Consider the following 27717-nt stretch of genomic DNA (forward strand, 5'->3'; position numbering starts at 1 on the left):
CCTGCTGTTGCATTCACAGTTTTCATCATTGTTCTCACAGGGCCTCATTGATAATGCCTGCCTTTTGGTTTTGTTTCTTAAAGTTTTCCATGGAAATTTCTGGTAAGGTATGAATCTAGCACCAGGTATTGATGGCTAAGAGGAGGCTGCAGTTCTAGTAAGTCAGAGTCTCTGAAGAAGCTTCATTAGCTCTGCTTCAGTTTCAGCTCTTCTCTGTCTGCAGTGATGTACTTCCTGCCCATACCATGTTCCAGCATTTGATTGTGAATTGTAGCCTGAGAAGCATGTGGCAGTTTCAATAGGCACGTATGTTAAACAAAATTTTGAGAGAAAAAGTCTCCTCAGTTAAAAATCCTAAGAACAATTCTGGGCCACAGAAGGGTCTTTCTGGCCTACTGTGTTGCTTCCATCAGTGATTAATAGTCCATGCTTATGGAAAAAATACAAGTGCTAAGTATATGGAATAAATAGGCAGAAGTGTTGTGGTTGATGAACTCGTGTGGAAAATCCCCCTGGACTGTAGGTGCAACAGGTCAGAGAATTCTTAGGCAAAATCCTGGATTTGTATGGTTGGATCCACAGTCACATATTGGGCATAGGGACAAACACCAGACAAGTCTGGGACTAAGCCCAGGGGTTCCAGCCCTTTGCAAATAATTTGTTTGTAAGGGCATTCATCTTCAGTGACAGTAAGTACAAGAATGTTCAAATGCAATTAATTACTAACTTACTATAAATAACTTCAGTAACCTGCTTCTTTCAATAATGGATTTTATTTGCCTGGGTTCTTTTTGTATTGTTTCAACATAAACCCTATTTCTTTAGCCTTTGTAGGTGTTGGACTCAATCATCCTTGTGCATCCCTTCCAACTCAGCATATTATGTGATTCTGTGTTTTGAGGACTTGGATTGTCAAAGTTATTTTCTGTTGTTAGTTGAAGTGGCATCATGTCACAAAAATTTGCATTTTGCACAAAAGTGTTTTAGTAAAATTGCAGTCAGGCTGTAGAGCTTATGGGGACAGGACATAACTGTAGTTATTATGCCTCAAATGTCTTTTGCAAAGTTTAAGTATTCACAAAAAGGTTAATAGCCAGCACTTTCCTAAAATGGGACCAGTGGTGCTATTTCATGGAGATCCTACTTCAGTTCCTGTCACTCATGTTGTTGGGATGGGGGGTTTATCAATCAGAAGGATAATTCCTTCTTTCTTCCCACAAAGGAAACATCTTGCATTGCTCTACACTAAACTGGGGGTTTCCATTTTAGCAGACACCAAGTGTCAGTTCTCCGTGTGGTGTTCAATACTGCACCACCATCATGATGTGTAAGAGTATTGTGTCAATAATCATGAGTTAAAGCAGCAGTCCTGTTCTGGATGCATTGCAACCTGCCATGGTAAAGAGTGGTTTATGCCATTGGCCTTCAAAAGTTCATACCCAGGTTAAGCTGAACCAACATTTGATTTCCAGCGTCAGCCATTAGTGGCTGAGGTTATCATTAGTGCCCTTTTTTGGTGCACTGCTTTAGTGAGGAACCACCAGCTCTGGTGGTTCTGGGCCAAAACTAGATGTAGACTGGAGCTTAACTGTCTTGGTGTGTAGATATCAAGTACAAAGGAAATTCCACCCTCTTTTCTAGACCAGCATTATCATTAGTTCTCAGACTGGGTCACTTGGCTGCCTCAAAGACCATCGTTAATATGTTCCTGCTATTCACCTCTTTCTGCTTTTACTCACAACATTAAAATGAAGAAGATCATGTTTGTTGTTTGGGAACAATATCCCTGATGTTCAGTAATGCCCCCTTTCAGACTAATACATAAACATACCTTTAATTTGAGTTCCATATTTCAGCAAGTCCTTGAAGGCCCTGGAGAACAGGCATTGTGCATTTCAGGATGAAAGTTTAATATGATGTTTCTTGTTGTGCATTCTCATGTTTCAACAGAAATGTATCTGGCAACTGTTGCTCTTCTATAGCCAATCTAAGAGAGAGGGCTTTCTTATTAACTCTCTGGAGAAGAAATTTAATAAGACCCAGTCATGAAAACACTGACATGACTGAATAAAGTCCTTCATGTCTAAACATTTGCAGGATTGTAGCCTACTGTAATAATGGAATAGTGTGAAAACCATGTCTAAAAAATCTCAGTGTGGCACTGTACCAACACATGCTCTTTATACAGTCTTAAGGCTGTCAAGTTTGAAGAGATTCTTTATCTGTGTCATTTCTATCCCATCTTGTGTCTGGACTTTTTTCTGCCTGTAGGTTCCCATTGGCCAGATGTCTGACTGAGACTAAAGATTATTTTTGTGTACATTTTTGTACAGTACCTATATTCTATTTTAAGGAAAAATATACACATACATTTTTCTTCTTTATTAATAAACTGAGTGACAATTTAAAATAAATTCTTTCAGCTGTTCAGAATGGTACACAGATGTACTGGCACATTTCAGAGTGAGTTAAATAGAGAACACAGCATTACATCACCTTCAGAGCTGAGGAAGAGGAGGTGGTCTCTGACCACTAAAGCAAAACAAAGCAGTGCCAAGGTGGTGGCTTTGAGAAAGATAAACCAGACCTCTCCTTGTTGATGGTGTAGGGAACTCTGATGCCTTACTGCCTTTCATTCCAAAGCCAGGTATCATCTCACAGTGGGTAACCCAACCCTAATTTTTAGGATGCTTAAGTCTTTTTAGGACTTTGCTCTCAGGCTTGGCAGTGAAGAGAATATTCACTTGCATTTACATCTAATTTAGGTGCATGTGTAGGTAATTGTTATTCCTAAGCTGCTGCTATGGAGAGAGAAAAAAGAGGCTGCTAAGGGGTTGGTTCAGGGTATGTATGTTAGAAATGTACTGCAGATTTCTCTCTGAAGAACCCTGTCTGTATCTGGACACTCTGTATGATCCTATCACCTTAACTGGGATAGTAAAAGTGGGCTGTATCCTCTCTCTGTCTCTGCTTTTCTGTTCTGTAAACAAAGGCAGTATTTTTTCTCCTGTGAGGTTGGGGGATAACATTCAAAAGGAGTTCTGAAGCACGTGGATATTATGGTGGTCAGAGAGGGAGAAATGCCAAAATGGGAGGTCTTTTGTTGGAGGAAAGCAGAATTCCAAGAAGATTGACTTGGAATGGACTGTTACATGTACACAAACTTTGAGGCTGTTGTGGAGAAAAGAAACCTTTCTTCATAAAACAGCAGCAGAATTAGCTGGGGAAAAAAGAAGTAGAAGCAGTAAGAAGTGAATAGATTTAGCATTTAATGTGATGTGATGTGATGTGATGAGAGAACAATCACTTCTTTGGAATGACCCAGAGTAATTTATGTGCAGTGTGCAAGGGATGGGGCCCAGGTAACTGCACTGTGAGTTCAGCCAGCACCCCTAAGGGAGAGTTCCAGAGGTGGGACAGGGGTGGAACCCACAACCTTGGTGTTATCAGTACCATGCCCTTGAGCCCATTGCAGGGTCAGTCTCACTTGTGAGAGGGTTGACATTTACTGAATATTTGTTCCATTACAGGTGGTGTTCCTGCACAGTTTAAGCGGATATAGTTGTCGAGAGGGTGAATGTTTACTTGTTCAACTAAATTTGGTGTTTGTGCATAGCTTATGTGGATACAGTTGTGACAGGGTCACCATTTTATAATATTTGTGCCATTAGAGTTGCTTATTATGGACTTGGAGTATTATTATGGACTTCGAGTGTTATCTCACCCTAATCCACACTGAGGGGATCTGTGAATCTCAGCTCCTCTCCCCTTCTCATGGTGGGGACATGAGGGAGTGGATTTTTAGGTTCCCCATAGCTCTATCACCATCACAATGCAAGAAACCAGGAATTATTTTTTCACCATACTGTATGTAGGAGATAGTAATTTCTGTACTTGACTATGATTACAAGGCATATGTGAAAATATTACTGACACAAATGCATTATCAAAAATGTTAGTGTCCCTGGCTACTGAGACTAAACTGCTGAATGCTACATTTTAGGAATGATTTACACCTGATGTATTGATGTCCATGATTGGTCAATTAATCTCACCACAATTAATCTTTCTACTGGTGATTGGTGTAGTAATTTTAAAGGTCTGAAAACAAGGATGATATTTTGGGGTAAAGGTTGAAATATTTTTATCTGGTAACTTTTTTTTAAACTCACTTGGCTATGAAAGTAGAGGAAACTTTTTTTACTCAAAGCTTTCAAGGTTTGCAGCGATTAAATTGACTGGTCTCAGGAACTTGTCATAGTGCTTCCCTGAGGGTAAAGTCATCCCTCCACAAAGTGCTATTCATGCCCTACTTACCCTCAATTAAGGCTTCCAAAATAAGTTTTGGGATACTGGCCTTCTTCTGAAACAGAATCCTAACCTGTAGAAAAGACTTAGGAAGGCTGTATGTCTGTTCTTCTCTTTTTCCATCATAAAGATGACACATTCTTTTTTTCTTTCTCTCTCTTTAGAAACAGAAAGAATGACTTACTGGGGAAGCAAGTTAAAAACTAAAGAAGTGAAGATTGGTCATCTCTGCAGAGGAAATTACAAGGTATGCATAGTAATCACACTGGAGATTCATTTCTTGCTGGTGCTTAGGTCTTCATGGTACATTACTTGTGGCAATAAAGTTTAAAAATAGTCCTCAGAAACATTGAAAAAGATGTTCAGAAAACTACTTTTCTCTACTGTGTGCTTACCACACTAAGCAAAGCAAATATTTATTTGGTTATAAATATCTTTGAGATGCACCTTTAAACTCATTACTATGCTGAATTGTAGCTGTGTTTCTGTAGGTAAATGGCAATCACATTCAATGAATTGTTTTTTTGGCTGAGGCCAGTAAAAACAACTCTTCTCCCAACAGTAAAATTGAAATCCCTCCAGATACTATCAATGGTCATTCTTGAGACTTAACGTGCTTGTTTCATGGACTCATTTAATCACTGTATGCTTGGTTCAGCAGTGCTACCATTTTCTCTTCCTCACTTATTACCATCACAGGGAGATGCACTTAGAACCTGTTTTGCACTGCATTTGAAGAATGTGTCCTTTTACATTTGTCATCCTGAAAATTTGTAACTTAAGGGATGCAAAATCAGCACTACTAACAACTCATGCCTCTCAAATATTTTCTGTAAAGTGAATGCTTAATATTTATCCAGTGACTGCTCAGAGACCAGCACAAGGCTATCTGCCACTTAAGTCCTGAGGTTAAATGTTACTTCAATGATGCATAAAATTTGTATTGACCATCTGCCCAGCACTGAGTTGAACCCATTAATGAATAAGCCTCACAGTATCACTGTGAGATAGGGAATTATGATCTCCATTTAACAAGTGATAAAACTGAGCCCCAAGGGTAACCACTTCAAGTCCTACAGGAAGTGTATAATAGAACCAGTAAGGAAGCCCAGCTCACCTGACCTGCTGTCCTTCCTACTTGGGCCCCCCTGAATCTGGTGTCCTTTTCACCATGTTCTGGTAGCAGCAGCTATACACTCTTTATGCAGTTTCAACCATCAAATTCTGCTGCAAAGAAGTTTAGAACACAGCTGGATGTGACTTGTGAATCCTTCTTGTCCATAAAGAACAACATGAGACACAAGGCACAAAGGCAGCACAAACAGCACCAGATGGTCTTCAGAACTGGAGAAAGTCAGCACAAAGTGGCGACAGGGAGAGCTGTTGTTGTGACCTCCCTTTCTATTTTTTTGTATAATGTTGAGAGGAAGACTATGCAGATCTTTCTGTAGTACAGAGAGGAGCTGCTGGTAGAGGGCAATCAGTGCTTTGCCTTTTGTAATCTTGCTCAACATTTCTTTGATTTCTTTAGTAAATGTCAGGTCACATGCTTGCATTGTAAAGCTGAAGTATAAATCATCTTCTCAAGTGACAGAAACTGTCATTTTTCCTTGCAAAGTATTTTTCTAACTATGTCTTATGTAACTGTTACAGTTGTTGACATTTTTCTTAAAAGCCCTATTGGTTTGACACTCAGGATTCAGTATAAAGCTATAGACTTGGATAGAGAATTCTTCTGCCTTTGTTTGTATCTCTTTTCCTTTCCCATGAGCTGAAGAAAGAAATATTATGCAACTCTGAGTCATGCTGTAGAAAGGTGTTGTATTTTTAATATCATTAGAATTTTAAAAGAAGGAGAAAGATAAACCTTGGCATAGGTGAAACCAAGAGTTAATATGGTTTAATTATAGAAAGTGGCTATTAAATTTTGATGGGATGCTATGACTGATACTTCAAATAAAATGTTGATGTGGCAAAGTGGGGGGTGTCAATAATGAGTTGAGTACTAGAGAAAGGCTGTTGATTTTTATGGAAAATATATCTATAAAAAATACATGATCCTCAACCAGAGATGTTCTTGTGGAGATACCCATAGGAAAGAATCAGAAAATAGACTTCTTCTGTCTGTCATGGCTTGTGTCTACAAGAACACAGCCCTGTATAGCTGTCTTGGCATAGATACAGGCTGAAAGTACTCGCCCACATGAGATGTTCTACTGTGCCCAGCTTAAGGGTGATACTGATTGCTGCCCAGCTTAAGGGTGATACTCTAGCATTATTAACCTGCTTTCCCTACTCTTTCATGCCTGCAGAAAAAACTATTGATCCACTCCTGACAGGTCTTTCTCAGAAGAAACAGCTGCAGAATGTGAAATCAGTTGTGTGGAATTCCTGTTGGCAAGACCTTAGACCCTCGACTTCTGCTAGATGCAGGTGAGTGATCAAAGAGAGAACTTCTGCAGGTACTTCATGTCTTCACCTGTACTAATCTCACCTTAATGAGAAGCAAATTAATCTGGAATAACAAGTTCAAGAAACACTTGTGTTCCTTCTGGGGGAATGCTACAAGGGTGATCTGGAATGCCAGGAGCTTGGTCTTGAGTGGACCCGTTAATCCCACTGCATCCAAGTCCAATGTTTTAGTTAAATTTTAAGCAAGCTAGAGACCTTTATGGTAAATGCAGGGTATTTTAAGACTTATCTAGGACTCTGAAGATACTCTAGATGTCTGTATTGACATAGTTTTCATCTCTCAAAACCAGCATCTGAATTGCTTGGTTAAGTATCCTGTGGCTGTCGAAGAATATTGCTGAATCTAGAAGGAAAAGTCAGGTCTTGATCTAAACATCTCTGCTTTGTAAAGAGATACTGTCTAACAGCCTTCACAGCCAACAGCTGAACTCAATACAGACACATGCTAGAAGGGGCACTGGTCCCTGTTAGGAGGAGTGAAAAGTGCCCTCCTCATTGCCATAACTAACAGCCAGACTCCTCACTGAGTTTAGAGCAACCTACCCTGGCATCTGTGGCATCTTGTGATCATGACTTTGGGGTTTGTAGAATCCCAGTTCCCTTCCTGTCAAAGCCAGAAGTAGGAGATGGTCCCTGTGACACATGTGCCCTGTGTCAGTCCAGGTACTTAGATGATCTTAGCACTGAAGCTTCTCAAAGCTGGTTCATGGGCATTACAAACTTGTTCTCCTCAGAACATAGAGGAGGAACACAATATTTTACAGGTGAGGAAGTGAAGCCCAGCTGTGAATACTTTAAGATGCATAACCTCAACAGATAGGGATAGATCTTCGAAAGTCTTCAGTGTGGGTCAGCTTGTAACATTTCCAGGGAGACTGACACCCAAGTTGCAGTTTGCCTTTGAAAAGTCTGGTGAGTTATTTTAGCATCTAAAGAAGCCAGAAGAACTGAGCTTATTTTTCTGAAAATTTGACCTAAGTATTTGTTCATGATCATGAAAGAAATATATTGTCCAGTTGCTAAATTAATCCAGCTCTTAAATTTCTGCATACCCAAAGGACCTTCCTCTCTCCCACCTTGCTCACTTCCCTGTTCCAAAGATTTTTTTGCTGAGTACTTGGAAGGCAATGCAGCTCTTCTGTGCTAATTAAATCTTTCTTTCTCTTACTGCCAGCTGTAACAGAGGGAAAATCCCAATAGGACTGTCAGAGAGTCCTGTTGTGCTCATTAGACCATACTGAGTCTGGAACCCTAAAGTCTCCAAAGGCATACTGGATAATCTCTTTTTAAGACCTCTGTTGGTACCAGTTATTTCAAATAGCAAACCACTGTCAAGTCTCAGGAATCTGCAACAGTAGGGATCCCCAGTCATTAGATAAAACAACCTTAAGAAAAGGCTCTTGGGAGACCTCAGAGCCCCTTCCAGTGCCAAAGGGCCTCCAAGAGAGGTGGAGAGGGACTTTGGATAAGGGCCTGGAGTGACAGGACAACAGGGAATGGCTTCCCACTGACAGAGAGTAGGTTTAGATTGAACATTAGGAAGAAATTCTTCCCTGTGAAGGTGATGAGGTCCTGGCACAGGATGCCCAGAGAAGCTGTGGCTGCCCCATCCCTGGAAGTGCCCAAGGCCAGGTTGGACAGGACTTGGACCAACCTGGGATAGTGGAAGGTGTCCCTGTCAACAGCAGGGGCTGGAACTGGATGATCTTTGAGGTCCCTTCCAACCCAAATCATTCTGTGATTCCATGATTCAATATCCCAGGAAATCTGCAAAGAAAAGGAAGATAACTGAAATTTTTGGGTGGAGCAAGAAGTCAGAGGGATCATCTCCAACTGTTTGTTTTAAGAAGTTTTTTAAAGGAAAAGTATTTTTCGCTGTATTTTTTAGACTTTTTGAATGACTGAATACACTCAGAGCTCAGTGTTTGCAAGGCCTGTAGGAACACATTTTGATTTTCTGATGGAAGACTGCAGTCTTTGGCCCTCTCAATATTAAGAACATTGGAGCCTGGGTTTCCTTTTGATGTTTCTAAATTGAGCTTTAATCAATCTTGAAAAAGGACTTTAATAACCTGAATTATGGCCCCCAGTGCTAGATCTTTGATATCAGAGTGAGCCTAGCAGTACTGATTTTCTCATGCTCAGCATTTCTTCTGATATTTTTTGCCACTTGTTAGGAATGTGTATTTTAAGAAAGCCTCAGTTTTAGGAAGTGCCTTTTTCCCAGCAATTTTTCTGTGTTTAAGTGGAACCTTTTTACATCATTCACATATATTTTTCCTCATTTTGAAGCAAATTTTTTTTAGGAACTCCTGGATTCCAAAATCTATAAATGGAAATTTTGTTCCCTCTCCAAGTATGACACAGCATTTGTCAGTCACACCAGATGGGGAGGATGAGCCAAGAAAGTAGCATAGATAGTCAAACAATTTTATTTTTTCATGTTGATGTTTTTCTGTGAGGAGGCAAATGTGCTTTTTGACTCAATATAGTGTTTTAAGTCCTGGCTTGTCTGTTCAGAAGAACTTAGAGTTGGTTTTAATAAAACAGACTGGAGAGTTTAGAAAATTCAGAGCCTTTCTGAGAGAAGAACAAATACCTGAAAGAGGCTGCCTTCATTTTTGGCCAAGAAATCTGATGGAACCACCCCATAGCTGAAAACAGGATTTTCCTTTAGTGCTCTTTGTGCATTGTGGTTTTATTTGCTGCAGAAAAGGTTCTGTACAGTGCTGATTCTCCAAAGCAGATGGCAAACAATGATTAACCAGTTCCTTCCAACTGCTCACTCATGAGCAGACACCAAGTTGAACCAGTTATTCATACTGAATTAAGCTTAAAAATAGCATGTATTTATGAGAGTAAATGCTCTCATCTAAATGGAAACTTTCCCAGAGTAGTGCACTTGGGGCTGAAAGGATATCTTCTAGCATATTTCTGGTGGCAGAGGGTATGAAAAAGTAAATGATACTAGAATATGATTATAGTTCTTAATGTAATTTAAAATGATTCCATTGTAAGTGAATAGTGATGCACAGGGGCAGGACCTCTGATCCAAGTGCATTTGCAAGCCTGTCCTAGGCAGCAGTAAGTGTCTTGTGTGGCTGCTTAGTCTTACTATCCTGTCTAAAGCTTCTTTTAAGATTTGAGTGGAAGCACTGCTCTAACAGTAGTATCAAGGATTTTAGATTTATGGCATTAAGAGCTAATGGGAAGCACATTTGCTGTACATTCACATTCTTAAGCTGTTCTGCTCATGGCACTTCAAGGCCAAGTGAGGCCTAGGATACATGAAATTTTTAAAGAAAAAAAAGATAAAACCTTTTCATATCAATAATTTGAGAAATGGTGTAAATACTGTCGCCAGTGAGATCCTAATGAAACAGGCTGGGGCAGCTGTGGAGGAAGCAGCTCTGCAGAAAAGGAGCTGGGGGTCCTGATGCTGAAAGCCACAAGCTGGAACAAAGGAAATTCCAGTCAGATAGAAGGAAAATCTTTTAACCAAAGAGTGGTCAAAGGCTGGAAGGGGTGCTCAGAGAGGCTGTGGGTTCTCCATCCTTAGAGGTGTCCAGGATTCAATTGGGTGTGTGCCTCAGCAGCCTAATTAATTAGACCTGCTTTGAACAGGAGGTTGGACTGGATGCTTTCAGGGGCCTCTTCCAACCTGGGTTATTTTGTCACTGTTTGATTCTTTCACAACAAGGACTAAAAAAAAAATATTGCAGACTTGGACCACTGAAGGACCAAAAAGGAGCAATTAAAGTTCCTTAGGTGGAATTAATAATACTGTACATCTTCCCATTCACCTTCTGGGATCAAAGAGTCAGGGGTTTATGTAATGAATGGTAACCTCAGCATTTTTCTGTATGGCTCTGCCTAAAGGGAAATCACAGTTTTGCTACATTATAACAAAATTCTTTCTGATTTCAGGAGGCTCTGAATTCTGCCAGCTTGAATGGGCATCACTGGAGGGTTCTTTACAGCCAGATAATGGTTTTAATGTGGAGAACCTCAGAGAATAGTTCTGAGTTCTTCTGAAAGAGTATTTCACAACATCAGACTGCTTTAGCATATACACATTAAGTTATGCTAGTTTTGGAAACAAACAAACAAACAAAAGGTGTTTCTCTCAGCTTTGTACCTGTGTTCCTGGCAGCACAAGTGTTTAACTGAGTGGCTGAAAAAAAAAGAGGAAAAATTGCACATAAGAAAAGCTTCCCTGTGGTCACCAAGTAAGAAAGTGTTTCCAAGCTTTGGAAAATGTTGGCCAGCTCTGACATTTAGACAGCTCATCCTACAGAGAAAGACTATGTAAAAAGTCTGAACTTTATCATATGAGCTTGCTTACACCCTGGAAAAGCCTGATTTTTACAGCCAGGATAAAACATACAAACTGCAGTATAAACATACAGTGCCCTGGTAGGGCATGTGTTCCTTTACTGCGTTTCTCAGAGGGGGGAAGGGGTTTTGACATTGCTTAGGCTGGCTTTATCCAATGGCACTTGGCAGCAGAGCATAAAGAGCCCTGGTACTGTTTTGTTTGGATGATAAAAAATGTTCAGGATACGTTTCCTCTTCTTATCTAACAGCCTGTTCTACTTCGTAATGTTGTATATGCTAGTGACTACAGCATTTTTAATTGTCTGGATTATGTGTGAGTACAGATAATGATAAATGCACACTGGAGTCTACTTGGCCCATAAAAATTTTATGCAACTCTGAGGAAAAGTTATTGTTATTAAAGAACCCTTTTTTAGTGCAACACCAAGCTGCTTGTATTAACAGCCCAGCCTTAATCCTTTCATGGAACTCAGTGTTTTGGATGAGTGCAGGTCTATGTGTAATTACTAATTTAAAATGGTCCACGAATATTTAAGAAAAAAAATACTATCTATGCAGTAGAGGTTGATTTCTACAAAATAATGGCTACAGAACCATTTGGTAATTTTCTACCCTGTCCTTCCAAAAGAACAGTCTGGATCTAAGGAGTGTCTGTCACATGTTATTGCCAGTTCCAATGTTTGGCATTCGTGGTGATTTTATACTAATATTGATAAAATATTTATGTTTTTCTTCCTCATATGTTTTAGCCTTCAGAACTTGTTTTCTTGGCATTTTTTCCCTGTAGTCCATGAGGGATTTTTACATATATGTAGAGATTTTTACATATATGTAGAGAATCTGATACAATACGTTTGTCCAGTAGCTGGAGCATTAAAAAGCAAGAAACATAAATCTTGCAGTTCTGAGGAATGGAAGTCCTGCTTTTAGGATTTGGGAAGAGTTTTTTTTTTTAATGGAACACTTACATGCTTGTGTGTGAATCCATTACATGACATACACCATGGTTAGCAACAGCTTTTGTGTGTCATGGCTCAGGTTCCCATACACTCCTGACAGTTTATGCATATTCATGAGATCCATGACATTTTCCTGCATCTGCTCTTATCACAGATTTCATTTCAAAGCAGCACTTCATTGATGTAGTACACTGACACATTTTACATATAATTGCTTTTCCTCTTGCTTGCCGTGATTATTTTGTGACACCTAGTGGATAAATCGATAGTGGTGCTGATTTAAATTGCCTCTGGTGTTTTTTATTCTTCTGATAAAAGTTCTGGCCTGGAAACTCAATTCACATCACAAACACATAGACTCTCTTGTTTTCTAGCTTTCTCCTCTTTTTTTTTTTTCCCCTCTTTAACTTTGCTCATGGAATAACTTGCTCATAGGCAGGTGAACAAGTACCCAACACCAGTCTTGAGGAAATTCCAAGAGTCCCAAAATAATACAAGGTAGTAAACATTTGAAATTGTTATGCTGTTGTTTAGTCAGGCTCCCTGGGCAGTCTGGGATCTTCACACAATAACTTTTTCTACTGTATTAACTTTTTTCGAGGTGTGCTTCAAGCATGCAGTTCCATTAAGAACAAAATGTGCACTACATAAAGTTGTAAATGGTTGCAAGAAGTACTTATTTCCCTATGAGGACTCCTAGAAATATCTGTTCCTTTAGTGTTCTTAGAGAATGAAGTCTGATAAATAATTAAAATATTATTCTATACACACAAAAATATTTTCAGAATATTTACATCGAGAGTCTAGAAATGCCTTAAATGCATGACCTACTTTCACAACTAAGATATGTCTTGTGAAGTATATCTTAATTTACATGTCATGGATTCTGTGCCTAAAGCTTATTTCTGCAACAGGACAATATTGAAATACTGTCCACTGTGTTTGCTACAAATGCTGTGAGATAGAAAAACAGGTACTTTTATATGCCTCTTATCTTTTGTGTTGATAAAGGGAAGGGAATCAATTATTTCAGTTGCTCCAAGTCTGCTTGCTGTATTTCTCAGTTGATCCTAGTAATAATGTGCATGTTTCTGTCTTCAGAGAAGGTTTAATCTGCTTCTGGCACAACAGATCTTAAATTCTGGAGTCTGTCATCCCTGAGCAGGCACAGAACAATAGCTTACATGATAGCCAAGATAGAATTTAGTAGGTTTTAAACAGGAGCTAAAAGGAACTGTAAGGTAGATGAATTTGGAGCTAAGAGGTTATGTATTTTTCATATGTGGGGAATTGGAATGGAGTTGTGCATAGGACATGAAGAAATTGGTTCTAAACACCATCTACAAGATTTTAAGTTTCAGCTTTTTATTTTTCAGAGAAAATGTGTTGCATATTTTGACTCCCAAGGGGCTTCACAACCAGAAAATGTAATACTGAACTGTGTTTTTAATGCCAACTGACAAGGCACTCTTTCCCTGTACTTTTCCTGGTTGCTCCTTGTAACAGTTCTCTTGTGACTTCTGTTTGTGTAAAATTAGGGCCTGTAGCAGCAGCGTCATGAATAATGGACATGGAGAGTCGAGCACACCGAGGAGCTCTGGCAAAGATCTGCTCACTCTCCACCCTTCAGCCCACTCATGAATGTTTAACCAGTGAAATTAGTCTCAGGTACACAAACTTACACTGGTGTCCATCAATGGAGATTCTCCTGAGAAAGGAGAAGGCTGTGTGGAGCTGAGCACAGGCAGTGCTGTGTGAGCCCCAAGCCTGGAACTCACCAGGAATTCTCTTGTGCCTGTGAGTGCCATGTCAGCAGCACTGCCCGCTCACCCCAACCCTCCAAAAGCCTTCACCCCCTCAGCATGCAGGCACAGGTGGGCAGAAGGGTCCTTGTGTGCCAATGGCAGCTTTCAGTGCTTCCCCCTTGCTTTTGAAAGGCTCATGTAAAGCTGGGCAGGGCGAGTGTGTGCGTGAGGCTCTTGGCAGTGTCCTTGGAATGCTCCGAATGGAAAATAACTGCTCAGAGCACAGGCAAAGTCATCCTAACAGAGCACAAGTGTGTGCTTCTGAAATCATAACACAGCTTGAGACAGCATCCCATCCCAGGGTGATAACAAAGTGCACAGGGATCTGTGCTGGTGACCAAAGAAAAATAGTGACTAAAAGAAGACAGGGAACTTGATAAGTGGCAGTTTCGCTGTGGAAGGTCCCCTAACATAAAAATGTTTAACAGGGTTAGGGACAACACTTGCTCTTGCAAGCAGTCTTGTCTGATCATGTCTACAGCCTCACACCCTCCCCAAACCCCAAAAGTAACCAGAAACAAACTGCAGCTTGGTTTGCAATGCCTGTGGAAATGCTTTCTCTGTGTTAGTGCATGTGGACTTCCAGGCCTCTGCTGGCTTACTGTCAGGTTGAACCAAGCCCACTGGCTCAACCCCAAATGCAGTCCAGACCCCAGAACATTGTTCTGCAATAGAAACGAATTTTAGGCTTTTAACAATATTGTAAAACAAACATGCTATACAGAAGAGTGATTTCATGCCAGCTTTCCATACAATGTTATCCTCAATTTCACATGCTGCAGGCTCTGAAGTGATCATCACAAATGGAACAGTCTGTAAAGGATGGATTTACTTGTCTGCCATCATATAAAGCTCCTTCTTCAAGAGCACTCGAGTAACTTTATCCTGTTTGTGGTGATGGCAGATGGAAGGGTGCATTGATGTAAATACACAATTTTAGTCTAAATCCACTACCACTGGCTTATTTGGAGCTTTGACCTACTCCTGGCTCCCAGACCACTAATTCATTCACCCCTACTTGTCAGCTGCTTGATCTCACTAAGGGCTAAAATTTAAAATGAAAGCCTTATGGGAGGAAGGCCAGAAGCCATTTTTCTACCAACTATAATTATTGGCATGGCTGCATTCTGAAAAATGAATTTTAGTTTCTTGTTGAAGCTTAACCTGACAGGCAAATTAAGCACCTCTTGGTGTTTAATTAAGTTAGGATTTGTATATACTAGCTTATTGCATGTCTTTTTAAAGAAAAACAATTTTCAAGGACCTGAATCAATTTCAGAGTGAAAATTCAGTTTTCCCAAAAAGGAATTAGTGGATAGAGATTGGGAATGGCATTTTTTTTAAGAAGATGTGACTATTCCATTTTTCTTAGCTTCTATAAGGAACTGAAAAAAATAGCTGTTTCTCATTGGTGTGACATAGGTCAGGTGTGAAACTGTATAAATTCCACGTGCTAAAAAGCCAAATCCACTTGACTTAAAATTCGGATGGCTTATTTAAGATTTTCTGTGCAGTAAAGGTGTTTTCCATCCAAAAAGAATTTAAAATATCACTCAAATAATTGCTGATGAGGTGGCTGAGTATTTAGCTGGAGAGACAGAAAACTGTGGTTCTGACAGTTGTCTGCATCATTGACTGTGCCCAGATTTTATTTTCACAGGGCTTTAGGGGGAGTGGGAAAGGTGCAGTTTTGGAGAGCTGGACATCACATATCAAGTCAAAGATGAGGGTGATCAGTTTAAGTGTTCAGTTTTGTGTTCAGAGATGTTAAGGCAAATCCAGGTGATGTCAGCTGAGTTAGGTGAGCTCAGCTCTTTCAAATATAAGGTCCATTACTCAACACCCTAAAATTAGTGAATATTTGTGGGAGCTGTCATTAACATTTCATTTTTGTGTGATCTGCATGAATACGATCTTCCCAGGAGCAATTGTTTGCCATTTTAGAAGCAACTGTATTTAAGTAATGAGTGAGATTGCAGTACATGTTGTATTTCACAGGAGTCACAACATCTGTGTCTGTAGAGTGTTTTTTCTTCTTGAAGTTTGCATGCTATATGAAGGCAGTGTGTCATTTTCGTTATATTTAGTTAAAAATAGATTTTGAAATGCACTGTGTGGAGTTTATCATACATAAATCCAAGGAAACTGAATCCTTCCATCCTCTAAGTAATCTCTACTAAAATCTCTAGGAAGGTTACCTGCCACTATACTGCTTTGCCACAGTCCTGCCCCAGGAGAAGGGTGTGACAGTTCTGCCTGATCCAAGCCCTGCTGAATTTGGTCAGGAGTGTCCACCTTGGCATATCCTCAGCCATTTTCCCCACAATGCTCTTCCTGAACACATTGGTGACTGTTGTATTGCACTAAATAGTTTATTTAGTTGTTGTTTTTGCACTGGCTGTTTGATAATTTGCAGTGATCACATGGTTTGTTCCATTCTCCCCTTTCCCCCCAGAGGAGAGCACCCCCAGTCTTTTACTTTTGTCCTATATAGGATTGTGGGGCTGGGGTCCAGAGCTAGCTGGGTTGGACCTGAACAGCCCCCAGATCAGTCTTACAGGTGACATTTCCAACCATGAATAAACAGCCTGTAGGAGCAGAGGGGGGACTGTGCTTCACTTGGGAATCCAGAAGATCATCACTGCCTGCAGAGAGATTGGGAACTGCTGGTCTGGCCATGCTGGAGAAGGTCCAGCCTCAGAAGGCCTCCAGATTACCCTTCCCTGGTAATCACAGTGCACTCCAAGAGCACCCAGCCAGGGCATCTCCTTCTTCCTGGGAGCCAGGGAGGCTTGGCCTTTGTAAAAGGTTTTGAGGGGAAGGTACCTTGAAATCACAGAATGCTTGTTCTGTGCTGTCCCAGTCTGTCCATTAGTAAGGCTTTTAGTGATATAACAAGCCTGCTTTAACACTGTCTGCTTTCCTGTAACATCACAGAAATAGCAGACTTGGCCCCCTGCCTTTTGAAAAGTGACTGCTGAGGTACTTATTAACATCAGTTCCAAGATGTTTTTCAGTGAGAGTTGGAATATGGAAATGTCATATTTTTCCTAGTATTAAACAATTGTTAAACTAGAAACATAACTCTTGCCAGAGAGCTATTTCATGTGCCTGTCGTCTTTGTAGAAGGAAAATGAACATGGATTTTTCTTTCATTAAGTATTTTAAAGTTCATCCTTGTTTGGTGATCTAGTCAATTAAATTAAGTTTATGGGCAGCTTGTGAGAGCAGAAGACTAATTAATTTTTGGTGTTGGATAAAGCACATTCTTTTCCCTTTTTGTTTGCTAATGAGTATTACTAATACCCATAATAACAGATCTTATAGACAATGGTGTTACACAGAGTTTATGGTACTTTACAAGTAATTATCTCAATATCATTATGAATTAAAAAACTACTACTTTTGTGGGGAAATATACATTAAGGCAACATTATATCAGCACAGCATCTAGAGAAAAGATTCTCTAATATCATTATCATAGAAAATAAGAGCATCCTTTAGAAATTGTTAATTCAAGTTCACCATTTTTTCAACAGGGATGAACATTTTCCAGTATCCCACCTAATATTGCCCCCGGAAGTGTAAGTGAAGTCCAGATATATTAAAAACAGGCAGTGTAAATCCCTAGAACATACTCCAGAATGTTGCTTTTCTTTCAATCTATATATGTCTCTTAGAGTCACCAAGATCAGCTGTAAGTAAAGGTTCTTCATCCAAAATTCCCTGTCATTGGAGTTGGATGGGTCTGTGTGATAGTTTGGGCTTTTCACCACTGTGAATGTATCCTTTTAGAGCCAGACTGGTTCTTTGAACTGGCTTCACTGGACCATCCAGCATAAAGAGTTGCTCTTCTGAAAGGCTGTGTTGTTTTTGTCCTTCCACTATGAAAGATGCTTACAAAAAGTCACACTTTGAAGTCACACAATACTCAGCTTTCCTCCAATTATATTATGTAACTCTGTTCTGTTGATATAAGCACAGGGTTTATTTTACACAGAAAACAGTTTCTGAGAGGTGACTGTGCAACACATCCAGCTTTGCTGAAACTGCACAGAAGTTTAGCTCCACTTCACATTCTTGGCTCTGAGGAAAAATACTGAGATCTCTGATTGCACACATAAAGAACTTGTTTCTTTTTAAATGTCTTATCTAAAAAACAGAGTTACAGGGTAGGGGTTTTTTTTCAGAGGATTATTGGGAGAGTAATTGACCATGATAAAAAGCTGGTACTGAGAAAATTCTGAGATTTAAAACCCTTAAGTACATAGAGAAGACTATCAGGCTTTCTGCTGGAGAGCTTTCCAAAGGGGTTCTTTATAGAGCTTAAGAGAGGCTTCTGGTACCAGTTTGGGCAGGGGTTTATATTGATGAAATGTTGAAGTCTCTCAAGGTATTCCTTCAGTATGGTATTGAAAGAACATCATCACCCTTTTTGGCTTGCAAGGGCTCTGAGGTTCCAAGAGGTGAAATGCAGGGCTGGACAGTGTTTCCTTCCTTGCAGTGATCTCAGCATGGTCAGAGTTGCACCTGTCCTGTTTTGTCCAACAAATGGCACCATGTGCAGCTAACAGCAGCCAGTGACCTCTTTCTACGTGTTCTCAGCCCACTACAATGAAATGATCTATGTCATTGATGGCATAACATTGTCCTGTAGAGATTAACACATTGATATCCAACTTGATCAGATATCTGCATTCTCCTTCCTTCTCTGCTTTGTTTAAAAGTGTTTGTTCCTTGAAGATGAAGTACCTGATACCTCTCTCTGCCTGTCTCTGCAATGTTCCTAAATATTCAAGTCAATCTAATAAAAATTATTCTCTTTTCACTATACTTTTCTCTTGCCTGTCTCTTTGAGTCAGGGTCCCCATGGGTCGTGGTGTACCTGTGGTAGTACCAGGTGAATGGGAAAGTTGGTGCTGTGCATGCTTCTCCTGGAGAAAGAAGCTGCTCTCTGCTTTGCACATGCTCTCACCCACCTTATAATTGTTTCAGTGTGCAGTGAAATGCAATTGAGATTTGTGTGTTTTGTCTTGCTCCTGTCTTTTCAGATCCCCACAGCAGTGATGCTGAAAGCCAGGGCAGATGGTGTCTTCCCCCTGCAGTGTGACCAAGTGACCTCAGGGTGAGACTTGCTGAGTGAAACAACTCACCTTGATCCATGGTGGGGCTGATGGATGCAGCATTTATTGTGCTCTTTAATTAACTAGGAAAAGGTTAGCTCACTGATTAAGGTAGGGTGTTTGTTTTAAAAGTTTGCTTCTTTATTCAAGCAGTATTTATATTAGAACACAGACTGATATCTCAGTTATTCCCACTTCTTTATATCCACCCTGAATAGAAGTGTTGTTGTCTATCAAACCAGGTGGCAGGGAATAAAAACCCCCTCAAACTCAAGCATAAGTTAGAGGCTAAAGAAGCTGATGCTGTAGTGGCAGTTCTGCTAATCCCCCTAACCAAGGCCTGCGTGGTACAGTGGGGTGTGTTTAATTTGGTCATCAATTCAGAGCTGGGTTACTGCTCAGTTAGGAGTATTGCTGAGTAGGCCACAATTCCTCACAGTATTGACAAATTCATTGCTCAGTCTTTGGGGTTTACCTGTGCAGAACTTGGGAAATTCACTTAGAGAACTTCAGCTCTTCCCCATTAGGATAATGGAGAAGTATCTGGAAGCATGTTAAACAATCCATTTATTCAGCATCCATTCTAAGTCATAGCCTTTCCTAAAGTGACAAACTGGTTTGATAAGGTACAGTCATGTAGGAGCTGGAAGTGCACAAGTGCAGTTATTAAAAATGAATGCTGTATCCTGTTTCCCTTGTGTATCTTGTCACTGACATGACTTCACAAGTTGCAAATCTATTAAACATTTCAAACATGGAACTGGAGCTCATTAAGCAGAACGTTGACTGGTATGTAGCAAAGTGTTTCAAATTCAAGACTGTTAACATTTGTCTCCAGAGTTTTTTGTCTTCTAGGTTGTCATTAAGCAATCCAGCTGTCTGGGAATGCAGCCTGTGCTTCCTGTGATCAGAATGTGACTGTCCTTTGGGGTGAGGTAGTAGGTTGTATAGTTTTAGGGCTATGCCCTGCCTGTCAGATAACTATACAATCTACTGTCTTTCCTGAAGTGGCTGTGATGTCAGCGCTGGATGGCTCCAAAAGACAACACAGATATTTTTCAACTGTACCATTCTCTGGCTCTGTCTGTGTGTTTGGTTCTTGTACACAAATGTCCTCAGAGTGTTTAGATTCCTGTATTTCCCATTCAGGCTCAAAAGCCATTTCCTTCTGGCATTTTTGGAGAGCAGGTGGGGTGTGAGTGCCAGGATACAGAGGTACAGCCCAGCCTGCAGTGGATTTGCTCACACCCAGCTGTGTGGGACTGCCATGGGAGTGGCCACTTGGAAACAGCTGATCCATCTCTCCCTTGTTTTCTGGCATCTGTGTTCATATTAAACATAAAATGGTACTTTTGATTCAGCAGCTGTTTAAATCCACTTGGTGTAGGCTGTTTGAGAAACTCCAAAGAGATGAGCTGGACAAAACCCTGAGAGGATGTCTTCCCAGTCAGTCGTGTTCTGCCCTGGAAATGGTAAATACTTGAACCCTAAGTAAGAGGTCTCTTCAGTCAGTTTTGGGCACTGATTTAACTCACTGTTTTATTACATATTGCTAGTTTGGGAGGGACAGTGTTTGCCACTGCAGTTCTCCTGTCTCTGCAGTCCCTCCACCAGTTCTGTCTGACTCCCAGGTGGAGCTGTGGGGAAGGGCTGAGGTCCCACATGGCCTCTCTAAGGCTAAGAAATGTGTGGGCTGGAGAGAGATAAGGTAATTTACTTACAATGGTGAAATGTTTCCTTCAGAAGATGCACGTGATGCTCTAACAGGATGAGGTAGTAGGTTGTGTGGTTTCAGGGTAGTGATTTTGCCCCAATCAGGAGATAACTATACAACCTACTGCCTTCCCTGATAGGCAGCATAACAACCTCAGTGTCTTAATTCACAGAGAAACAAGAGCTAAAATACACTCCTGAGATATACTTCTGAGACCAGCAAAGTAAGTCTAGATACAGTTGTTGCTATCCTGTCCCTAATAGCTCTAAATTTAGATTTTAAGTGTAGATTTTTGATAACTGCCTGCAAAATAATTACCATTTTTAAAGTCTTTATCGTGAAAAATTGAATTAAAGAAGTTTTATTTATTTCAAAGTTTGCCTGCTCTTGTTCTGTTTAATTTTTGGTTCATTTTAGTGGGGTGAAGTTACTGGGGGAAATTGTTCCAAAAATGCTGAGAACTTGCATTGAGGAAGTTTGTATTTCCTTGACATCTAAGTTTGAGTGCAACAAATTTTACTCACAATACCCTGGTTTAGTTCAACCTTACCTCTCCCTCAGGAATCTTGCAGTGTTTTACAAAGAGTTCTGGGTTAAATCACACAACATTCTTCAGCAGGTAAGGTTTACATTGCAAGGGAAAAGCTGTAACAATGAAAATCAAGAGTGAGAATTAAAAAACCAAAACCAGACATCTATTTAGTCCCTCAGTTTCTCATAACAGGCTCATTTAATGATGTTTAGTGCCCCAAAAGAATTCTCTTCTATCTAAAAAGTACAAAATGCATCTGAAAAACTATGGACAAAAAAATGTTTGCCAGTAAAGATATTTTGAGAATATGAACTCTAGAGTCTTACAAGAAAAATCAGTGGAAGAAGGGGAATATAACAAGGTGCTGAGTTTGGTTGTAGACATAGAAATCATTCTGCCATGTGCAAAATGCACCCAGAAATAGGAGTCCTGTAAACCTTAAAGTTATCTTGAGACCAGAGGTATCAGACTGGTTTTGTATAACCATCAGTATATATTTTGTTTATACAGCAGCCTGTTACTGTAGACTGGGGTCAAAATTGAAGGTAAGTGTAATCCTGTGTTTCTGTCTGCCAGCTACACAAAGGCAAGCTTCCCTGAGAAGCTTTCCCTCATCTCTGTAGCTGGGAGAGCTGTGACATGCACAGTGAAAGCAAATGGAATAACTCATGTTACAGTCAGAAGCCAAAGTGGGTATTTTATTGCCTCTCTGGTCCAAAAATGCCACATGTTATCTGGAGTCAGGTGGTATTTGAGGTCATTCAACACCTCAAAACAGGGCCTTTTGTTCATACCTTTACCAAAGGTTTGGCAGGCTTTTTGACTTGGGTTCATAGAGGCAGATAAAGCTGTTGGTATAGGAGGAGAAGTTGGTGCATGTCTGAAACACCCACAGGAGAACAGGCAATACCGTTGCTAATACTGGTTTTGATCTTCTTCATTTCTCTGGTTGTGCATCTCTTAATGCAGCACTGCAGGTCCTGAGCTCTTTCTTGCAGCCTCAGGGCTGCAGCTTGAACATGAGACAAGCTGGGGCAGTGATTGCTTTGTGTGAAGCCTAAAGCATCTCCAGGGTGCAGAACAGGCTGGAGAGCACAGTCTTGCATTCTGTAAATACAGAGGGAATGTTCTCTCTGGGACAGTGGGGTTAACAGAGGGAAAATGCTGTCCACGTTCTACAGCAGCCTATTAGATCCCAACTCTGGAGTAGTTTTCAAATCTTCTGGCTCTGCCTGGGTCAGCATTTTGCTCTTGGTAATGAGCTGTGAGTTTTCAGATTCAAGTCGTTCTGGCAATGCCATTAAAATAAAGGGCCAAAAATATCCATAGTGTTCTCCTCTCTAGGATCAACTGTAAATGCAAAACCATGTGCCTGTTCTTGGCAGCTTGTGAGCCTGCAGATAATCAGGGCTGTCCTTAGTGGCTGGCATTACAGCTAATGACACTCCACCAGAAACGTGAAAGCACAACTCAGGGGCACTGAGTATTTACCAGATCTGCAGACTGAAAATGTTTGTATCCTAATGTAAGCAGCAGCTTGGCTTGCTGGAATCACAAGGGAAGAACAGCCAGGTTTTTTAAAACTCCAGTCAGCAGCACCACTTCTTGAGGTGTCATGCTGCTTGTTGCACACATCAGGTATAAGGAAGGAGCTTAATCATGAGTGCACATAACATCACATGAGAAATGTGTATCATGGCATGCACTTCTATTCAGTCTGTGTCCACTTCAGCATCTCTCTTTGATTTAGTGTGCCAGTAAATATTCACTGACAAGCAGAAGCTTAATGCATCTTGCTGGAACAAAACTTGTACATTTGCTTATAACCGGCCAGGTAAAAATTGATGGGTATGGGATTTTCTCTGAGGCCAGGATTTCAGTTATTAGCTTCCCTTCTGTGCCCTGGAGAAAATGCTTGGTGTTTTGGGAGAAGGCACAGAGAAGACATTAAGCAGCTCTCTGACATTGAAGCCACCATTGAACTTTGGATCTCTACGGTGTGGATGTGGGAAGTGTTCTGTCTCTTCTACCTTTTCAAGGCTCTTACAGTTTTGTTGGGTTTTTAAACATGAGCAAACCTCCTTATTCCTGAAACCACTTTCCCAGTGTAAAAATTTTTAGTATATTTGGCAAAACACTAAAGCAAAGGTAGACATTTGCAGATTACCCCAGTAACTACCCTAAGGACATGTGCTGCCAGCCCCACCTGTGTATCAAAAACCTAGGCCAAAATATCCACTGGTTTTCAAATAAATCTGTGTTCCTAAGTCACATGGACACTTTTAATTGTAGAACAATGAGCACCAGTCATGCTAAACACTTGATGGTATAAAAATTTGTTTGGTTGTGGGATAGTGTTCATGACCAGTCTCCAACACAAATCAAAACCCAACAAGGAACCAGGTTAAGAGACAGCTGCAAATGAATTCTCTGATGTGTCTTATGTTCATGTTCCAGAGGTTCTTGCTCTGGGTTTCCCTGTCCAGCTTGCTTACACAAGTGTAAACAATAATATTTCCATCCTCAAGGAGCCCAAGTGAGATTTTATAAAGCAAACAAAGTGTGTTAAAAAGGCTTCTCAATCCACTGAAAGTGAGCAGCAGTTTACACAATAATATCTGGTATTAATTAACACTTGGAAGAGAGTGAGAAACACTTGATGCACTTTGAATAACACAAATAATAGTACCACTCTTAGATGGTTCTTAATGCAAACATCTAAACTGAAAATAAAAATGTTCCTGATACAATAAATTGGCATTTCTCTTTTGTGAAAAAAGGCAGTTTAACCCTTCCTTTACACAGTAAGACAGGTCCTTTGAACACCTTGCTTTTGGTGACAAAAACATCTCACTTGTGGTGAAATTATGAAAACACATTTCACAGCACTCAGGGGTCTGGGAGGTTTCAGCCCAGTCTCGGACTTTAGATGCTTCCTGAGCAGATTATTCCCATGTGCAAGGATGCACTCTTCTCTCTGGATTCAGCCCCGATTTGGTGCTGTGTTCCTCACATCTGCTAAAAAACTACCCTGCAAACTTGACAAATGGTAGTGTAGCAGTGACTATTTGAAAATCAGATGGGGAGTCCCACAGGTCCTATTTTTATTTAGGCTTGGCTTGCTGGCTCATTCCAGTGACCTCCGCTGAGGTTTGGCATAGGATACTCATGGTTGCAACATACTTTTTTCCTCCTTTTTATTCAACTTTTTCCTCCAAAGTTGCAACATGGCCACAACTTTGGTTGTATTTTCTTTTCCTCCCCTCTTTTTCCTTTTTACCATTAGTAGAATAAAATTCTTGATTGTCCAGGATTCAATGATTTACCTTTTATTCCTGCATCTTAGCAAAACTTAGAATCTGACTTTAGAAATTCAAATGGACAAATATGTTCTCATTTCATTCCCCTTTACAACTCATCTTTTCCAAAATCTAATAACTTTTAACTGTAGTATGAAGAAACTCTATAAAAATATTACATCCATCATATTACACTAGCTGGCAGAAAAAACCAAAAATTTATTCACAATTTTTTTTAAAACTTAAGCAAAATTATTATTAGGAAAGTGTCCCTTGGAAAACTTCCAAACTTTAAAGTTTTTTCCCACTAGAGCGAAGAAAAAGAGATTTTACTGTCTAGAATATGGTAGCATATCCCTAGCTCCAGCTCTTCCCAAATTTCCAGTGGAGGAGCTCCACCTCCATTGGTTTGGGTTAAGGTGTGTGTGGTATTTTCTGCATGGGAGGAATGAATAAATCTGACTCTATGTTCTTAGAAGGCTAATTTATTATTTTATTATCTATATTATATAAAAGGATATTATACTAAAACTATACTAAAGAATAGAGAAAGGATACAGACAGAAGGCTAAAAGAGACTAAAGAAAAATAAAAAGATACTCCAGAGTCCGACACAGCCTGACTGTGTTTGGTCATTAAGTCAAAACAATTCCCATGAAACCAATCAAACAACCAACTGTTGGTAAACAATGTCCAAACCACATTCCAAAGCAGCAAAACACAGGAGAAGCAAATCAGATAATTATTGTTTTCATTTTTCTCTGAGGTTTCTCAGCTTCCCAGGAGAAGAATCCTGGGTAAAGAAATTTTTCAGAAAATACGACAGTGACAGGTGTAGGCACACACCCTGAAGCATCCATTGCTCACAGACACCTGTGAAAGGCCCACGATGTTGGTGGAGCTTTCCCTGCCCAGAGCTGTGTCTGCAGCTGGGACAGGAGAGAGTGGCTTGGCCCCAGGTGAGCCCAGCCAGGTGAGGTGTTTGGTTCCCCCAGGTGATGCCAGGGGGAGGCAAACCTGGACATGCATGACATGAGCAGCAGCCAGGCCCTGCTTCCACCTGCAGTTCAATCTGGAGACATCAGAACCCTTTATTTTGGAGGCAGTTGTGCTCACCTCAGCCTGAAGGCAGATGGGTGCAGTGGCAGGGCCCAGGCTGTGGCTGCCTTTCCAGCCTTCCCCCCCAGTACTCCCATCTGAGGCCTCTCCAAAGTGATTTATGGCTCCCTGTGAGTGCCTGGGATGGAATTAGGGCGCCTTGGATTACATGGTGCCTTCCCTGTTATTCTTGCTGCACAGCACAGATTTATGACGGCTTTTAAGCCAGGCAGCACGTAAAGAAATATGATCTTAACAAAATATAGAAGGGACCAACGGAGGTCAAAGTGAACACTACATGGTGATCCAGGATTTCCTTTTATTTACTGCTCACACCTTTTCAGTCTCAAGTGGATTTGGGCTGTCTCAGGCAGCCCTACCCCACGTAATCCTCTGAGCCCAGAGACTTTGCCATCAGCGGATGTCTTTCGTTATGATTTAGGAAATGTAGGAAATCCCAAAATGCCTCTGGTGAATTAAATGAGTTTTAGGCATAGAGTGCCAGGAAGACACACAGCATCAGGGTAGGCAGGAACCCCAGGTTCATGCAGGCAGGTTTTCTGTCTCCTGACATTTCTTGCTGTGGCAGCAGCTGAGGGTTTGCTGGGTCAGTGGTGTCCTGCAGATCTCCTCTGTTTTCAGTGCTGGAGGAGAATCATTTGGGAGAGCCCTTCATGGAGACATGGAGCAAAAGCTGTGCCCATGCCAGGACTGTGGGACAAGGAAAATAATGCTGTAAGCAGCTCTACTTTATAGCTTTATTTACAGATATTCATCAATTATTTCTAAACTAGCACATAAAAAAAGCCTTGCCCTTAGCCTGCAGATGGACAATGTGAGACCTGCAGCAGTCTCACATTGTCTCGAGCACAAGGGTAGAGCTGCAGGGAGTCACCTGCAGGGCCATGGCCTGCCTTAAACACTGCCTCAAACTGCAAAGTGAAACAGCTGGCAAGGGGGAGGGAGGCTATAAATCCAGCCAACAACTGACTCCTGAGCCACTGACTGCTACTGAGAGCCTGGTCTTGAACCAGAAGCAAAGAACAGGAGCCTCTTCTCTCTGGGGTGAGGGCTGTAATCCCCTCCAGCTACAGTATCACTCTCTCCATTAGTAAAACAAGGTCTGGTGTGCACCCTTTCATTCAGATCTATTATCATTATTTCTCCACGTGAGGAAAGGAATTTATCTCTCTTCTAGCCTAGGGCTGTAGCAAGGTTCCCATGGTGTGGGGGTTCTGTTGGGTTTATTCAGGGAGGGTGCTGGTGGCCTGTTTCATTTTGGAAGGCACACAACAGTTTGTGTAATAGTTCACCTGCTCTTCTAAGCTTCCAGAGTAACATCCTCTCCAGTTCTCCAGCTGCTTGTTGCTGCTCACACTGTAAGCCCTTTCTACAGCAACAAGACTTGAACCAGGCTGGTCCCCAGGTGTTCTTTGGGAATTTCACAGGCCAGGAGTCCACATCTGAAGCACCTTTTTTTTTTTTTGGAAGCCTGGACTCTTGTGAGATGTAAGGCAAACATCAGCACTGACAGCTACCACAAAAGTGCCTCCTCTTAACCAATTTCACAGGTGACTCACATTTATAAAGTAAGCAGCTCCCCTTTAGTTTTCAACACAGAATAAGGTTAAAACAAATAAACTAGTTGCTGGAAATAATTTGCAAGAGGTTTGTTGCTTTGTCAGTCACCCATTGCTGTTGCCATTTCTTTCCCATGTGCAGCTCCTCAGAGCCTGGGCTTTGCCTGAGAAGCTCTCAGTTATGGGTGTTCTCCTGAGATTCCAGGTCTCCTCCAAAGGGGCATCCCACAAAAGGTGAGTGATGTCATTTGCCAGAAGGGGAGATGTGTGGCCTCCCACTGACCTTGGGATCCTCATGTTCCCCAGCTCTCTATTTTTGAACTGATTACTGAATTTCTCGTGCTTATATCCTCACATGTGCTGTTTATCATGACATCAAAACCAATATCTCTGGGAAACACTGACACTACTGCCCGTGTTTAAGTGAAATCCCAATATTCAAAGCATAGTAAAATTCTGTAAAAGACAAAATTTAATGGACATTATGAG

General features: G+C 40.8%; 1 protein-coding gene across 1 annotated transcript in view; it reads left to right on the forward strand.

The window, feature by feature from the left end:
* Positions 1-21094, forward strand: part of LOC143694004 (uncharacterized) — a 190175-nt gene extending 169081 nt beyond the window's left edge. Inside the window, exons 9-11 of the mRNA XM_077177961.1 lie at positions 4473-4555; positions 6621-6741; positions 18934-21094. The gene's annotated coding sequence lies outside the window, so the exon portion shown is untranslated. The remainder of the gene's footprint in view (positions 1-4472; positions 4556-6620; positions 6742-18933) is intronic.
* The last annotated feature ends 6623 nt before the right edge of the window (positions 21095-27717 follow it).

This window comes from Agelaius phoeniceus, chromosome 5, assembly GCF_051311805.1.
Source record: "Agelaius phoeniceus isolate bAgePho1 chromosome 5, bAgePho1.hap1, whole genome shotgun sequence".
Taxonomy (NCBI): Eukaryota; Metazoa; Chordata; class Aves; order Passeriformes; family Icteridae; genus Agelaius; species Agelaius phoeniceus.